Source organism: Microtus oregoni, unplaced genomic scaffold, assembly GCF_018167655.1.
Source record: "Microtus oregoni isolate MIOR12 unplaced genomic scaffold, Mior012 000009F_ref0000495, whole genome shotgun sequence".
NCBI lineage: Eukaryota > Metazoa > Chordata > Mammalia > Rodentia > Cricetidae > Microtus > Microtus oregoni.
The window spans coordinates 38,039,509-38,044,839 of NW_024543068.1; positions in this window are offsets into that span (position 1 = coordinate 38,039,509).

Genomic DNA, 5,331 nt, shown 5'->3' on the forward strand with positions numbered 1-5,331 from the left:
CTGGGTGGGTTCCTGGAGTTCTACAGCTGCAGTTCCAGGCACCTGAGGCTGCCCCCTGCTGGCCCCTGCAAGTGCTGCACCTACAGATACATTTTCCACCCAAACACAGGGGCTGAAGAGATGGCTTACCATTTAAGAGCACTTGCTCCCGTTTTCTATATACCTAACTCCAGGCCAGTCAGGGCTACATAACAAGACCCTGTCTCAAACAAACAATGCCAAGATTAATAAAATAAAACATGAAATGCAGAAACTTATTTTAAATGACATGCAGTTTCAACTTCCCCAGAAATTACCAGTGAGCATTCTGTCGCCATTCAACTGCTTCCTTTCTTGGGAAGCAGATTTCTCAGAATATCTTATGAAAGCTGAGGGTCTCTCCCAGGAAATCCATACGTGCGCTATACTTTCAGAATTCTAGTGATGCCTCTAGTCCATCCCAGAAGTGCCCACAGGAGGCTGGGAATTAATACATCAGCTCCGGTTGGCATGCTTTCCCTGCACTTCCAGGCTGCTGAGTTTGCAGACTGAGCAGGTTCCTCTGACACCAGAGAGAACCACACAGAACACTGTGAGTGGGACCTACTGCTGGGACTCAGTAGGTCCTTCTGATCACCATACAGAAGAAATTAGAAAGGGGTTGAAAAAGAATTTGTTCCATGAATTCTGACGCTGGGGGTTGGCCGAACACAATGCCTTGTATTTGTGAAAGCGAACACTTGACCCCTGACAGTGGATATTTTGTGTGTCTTGTTTCTTGCATAACATTACATTATGTAAAGCTGGTGCAGGTCTGTAATCTCAGCACTTAAGAAGCTGCAAGTTGAAGGTCAAGCTGGGCTATGTAGCAAGACACTGTCCTTCTCAAAAAATGACACTTCCTACACCACTAGTTTTCAAAACAGGTTTTAATGGCTGCTTAATATCTTACAGTAGTAAATGTTATCTAATTTATTGTTTATAAAAACTGTGATCTCATAAGTAAAAATTACATGTAATTCTGCCTCTCTAGTTACCTCATGCATTTTTGCAAATAGAATGACCTTTCTTTTGTTTTCTCTCTCTCTCTCTCTCTCTCTCTCTCTATTCCTTCTTGAACACATGTACAAGTTTATGGGTCAGCATGCTCAGCTGGTAAAGGCGCTTGTCGCATGAGCCTGGAAATCTCAGAGCCCATACAAAGGTGAAAGGGGGAGCTAGCTCTAAAAGTTGTTCTCGGACCCCCACAAGTGTGATACAGCTTGTCTGCCCTCAGCCAAGTACACACAATAACAATAATGAAAAAACAATAACAACAATAAAGTGTCTATACTTTTATCAGTAGTACTAGTAGTTAGCTCTTTTAAAAAATTTTTGTCTTGCTTGTTACTTTTCTATTGCTGCGAAGAGACACCACAACCCAGGCAACTTATAAAAGAAAACGCCTAATTAGGAGCATGCTTATAGTTTCAGAGGACCCATCCATGATCATTATTATGGCAGGGAGCGTGGCAGCAGCAGGCATAGAGGTGTGGCACTGGAGCAGGAGCTGAGAGCGTACATCCTGATCTAAAGGTAAAGGGAAGGGAGGGAGGGAGGGAGGAAAGAGTCTGAGACTGATAGGGGCTTTTGAAGCCCACACCTCCTACTCCTTCCTGAAAGAGTACCACCACCTAGGGACCTAGCATTCAAATATTTGAGCCCCTGCAGGCCACAATCTTTAGACTCCCACGCTCAGCTCACAGAATCATGGTTTCTATTCTAGCATGTTCCTGTATCACTATATTCTTGCCCCTATATTCTTGGCCTCCTGACCCAAGTCTGATTTTATTAATTAATGCAAATGAAAACTTGGGGTCCACAGTGTGATCAGACATCCCACAACAGTATGCTGCTTCAGGTGCCCAGGCAGGGGTGGCTTAGTGGATTCTACAACCTGTTCTATTTTTAGCTTTCTTCTATATTTAGTTCTATTTTTAGCTTTCTGAGGATTTCCATGCTGATTTCCACACTTTGCATTCCCACCAATAGTTTTCTTGAATGACAGTCATTCGGGGGAGAGTGCATGGGATATTGACGTCGTTTTGTTGTTGTTGTGCAATCCTGGGGATCAAACCCAGGGCCTTCCCACGTCAGACACTGTTTGCCTACTAAGCTCTGTGTGTGGGCTGAGTGAACAGAGGAAATAAAGGGAAATGACTGCTCCTAGGAGCGGTGAAGGGGAGAGTGCACTGTGGAGAGAGAGCACGGCCAGAGGCGGGAACATTGGGAGAGGCCAGAGTGCAGTGACCCTGTCGTGTGCGTGCGTGCGTGTGTGTGTGTGTGTGTGTGTGTGTCTCTGTGTGTGTGTGGGGGGGGGGGCGCAGAGAGGAGAGGAGCCAGTCCAAGAGGCCAGGAAAGTAAAGGGTAGACCAAAACAGACCAGTAACCAAAATGGCTGGATTATATGGGGAAGGCAGCCCAGCCCCTGGACTGGAGACCTTTTGGGTAGGGCAGGGTATGCCAGCCATTTCCTGTAATAGGTAGGAACTGAGGGACGCTGGGAGAGCCTGGTCCGCTTTGATGTGTTTAACAGGTGACTCAGCACCCCAGGTTTGAGACCTAATGTAGCCTTTGTGTAGGTTTGATTTCTGTTTCCCTCAGGGCTGAGGAGGTCGAACTTTTTGGTTTTCTGCTTTGTTTTTGTTTCTTTCGAGACAGGGTTTCTCTGTGTAGCCTAGCCTGTCCCAAAACTTGATCTGTAGACCAGGCTGGCCTTGAACTTGGAGATCTGTCTGCCTCTGCCTCCAGAGTGCTGGGATCAAAGGTGTGCGCCACCACTGGCAGCTGTAACCTCAAGTCTGAACAGTCCGCTCCTCTCAGAATCCTAAAGCCACTCATGGCCATCTCGGCCCAGGGTGACAGGTGACCTTGAATTTTGACAGCCTCCTCACAACCCAGTTAGCTTTTGTAAACAATGAAGGAAAATGACAGTGTGGATTCTTGACAACCTTGATACACATGACTTGAGAGTCACTCAAGTCCTAGATGTTCGAAAAATGATTCCAAAGCAACTCTCTCCCTTGAGAGGCCACACCCATATGTCTGCCTTGTTCTCTGGGCTTTAATAACCCCCCAACTCATACTGACTTATCTTGAGCTTTTTTGTGTCAAAGCCGTGGAGTTGTGTATGTGTCTCTAAGAGAAGTTCTCTGGCTGCTCATTTTGATAAAATTATGCATTAAAAATTTATTCTTGTTCTCAGAATTTGTATCCTTCCATTGGTATTTTTTTTAACCTTAACATAACCTGTTCTAATACTTTTTCAACTATCCAGCAGTTAATCCTCATACAGCTAGATTTTTCCATCAGATTGATTTTAGTTCTCTATGTCCAAACAATCTTCTTAGAAAAAATTCCTTGGCTAGTTTCTCATCTGATTCCAGAGTGATGAAGTCAGTCAGTCCAGGCTCTATGGATGCTGTCTATTCGGGGAGCAGACCTTCCAGGGCCCACTTTCAAATGTGGCAGCCACCCAGAACCCAGCAGATGCAGATGGGTAGTTCCCAGAGCAGTGGCCACTCAACCGAAGGAACTCTGCTTCCCTGCAGGAAAACCTACAGCCCCTGACTCAGCCTTGAAGAGGATGTGGTTGGTGAAGTTTCCTGCTTCTAGTAGCAAGATGCTCAGATGGCCTTCCTATACGGGCAGTGGCTAAGGACAGGAACTCTGACTTCAGGAACTGGTATTTTATTCATCTAGTAGACACTCTGACCACTCAGGTCAACAGCTAGTCTTGCCCAGTGCACACAAGGGCATAGAATGTATTGAATATTTTCCAAATGACCGATGATTTAGGTCACCAAAGAACTACTGTAAGAATTTAAAATTTTGTTTTGTTTTTGAGACCGGGTGTCTCTGTAGCTTTGGAGCCTGTCCTGGAACTAGCTCTTGTAGACTGGGCTGGCCTCGAACTCAAGAGATCTGCCTGCCTCTGCCTCTCGAGTGCTGGGATTAAACTAAACCACTGCCCAGCAAGAATTTAAAATTTTTATCCTGTACATAAAAAAAAAAAAAAAAAAAAACTTAGCTGGATGTAGTGGTGCACGCCTGAGTTTGAGGCCAGCCTGGTCTACAGAGTGAGTTCAGGACAGCCAGGACTATACAGAGAAAGCCTGCCTCAAAAGCAAAACAAACATATACCAAAAGGGGCTGGAGAGATGGGTCAGCTCTTGCAAAGGACTAGGTTCCAGTTCCAGGGGATCGGAGAGCCTGGAGGGTATCTGCACACATGACATGTATACAGTCACATAGGTACCCACACAAAAGCGCAAGTAAAAATAGCAGCTGGGCAGTGGTGGCACACGCCTTTAATCCCAGCACTCGGGAGACAGAGGCAGAGGCAGGTGGATCTTTGAGTTCGATGCCAGCTTGGTTTACAGTGTGAGTTTCAGGACAGGCCCCAAAAAGCTACAAGAGGCCCTGTCTTGAAAAACAACACACAAAGAAGCAAGCTTAAAAATATTTTGAATATGTATTTGCCCACTAATGGTGTTATCTCTAAACTGTAAACCAGTTCCGTATTTCCCACTTTGAGTACTTAATCTTAAGGAAACAGAAAACATATCCTCCTTTTCTAGTCCGGTTTCCTGAAGGTGGCTTACAGCAGGGTGTGGTAGCACACACTTTTAGCTCCAGCACTCAGGAGGCAGAGAGAGGCAGGTTCGAGGCTTGCCTGGTCTATACAGTGAACTCCAGGCCAGAAGGAGCAAAACAGTAACTTGTTTCAAAACACAAAAAACTGAATCTCCACACAAAACAAAGATAAACACTTACTGAACATGGACTCAAGTACTGAAAAGACAGCAGAGCACACACAGCGTGCTGGGTCCAATCCCAACAAGAGTGAAGACTAACACCATGCAGCTCAGCCAGGGCATCTCAGTGTGAAGTCTTCCAGGAAACCTGAGCCCAGCCATGTCCCACTGGAAAACGGAGTGTAAATAAAGCCTGTCTCATATGACAACCCAGACAATCCCAAAGTCGGCTCCCAAGTCTGCTATTTATTATGCCAAGTTAGTGGACTAGGGCAACAAAGGTGCACTCTGTGGAAAACACAAAATGACCAGAGCTATGACCCGAGGACGGCGAACACTTACTTATCTGTGTGTACTAAGGCGTAACACCTGACATTAGGGTTAAGAAAGACAGGACACATCCCAGCACTAGGGAGGCAGAGGCAGGCGGATCTCTGTGAGTTCGAGACCAGCCTGGTCTACAAGAGCTAGTTCCAGGACAGGAACCAAAAGCTACGGAGAAACCTTGTCTCGAAAAATCATAAAAAAAAAAAAAAAGAAAGACAGGACACGAGTA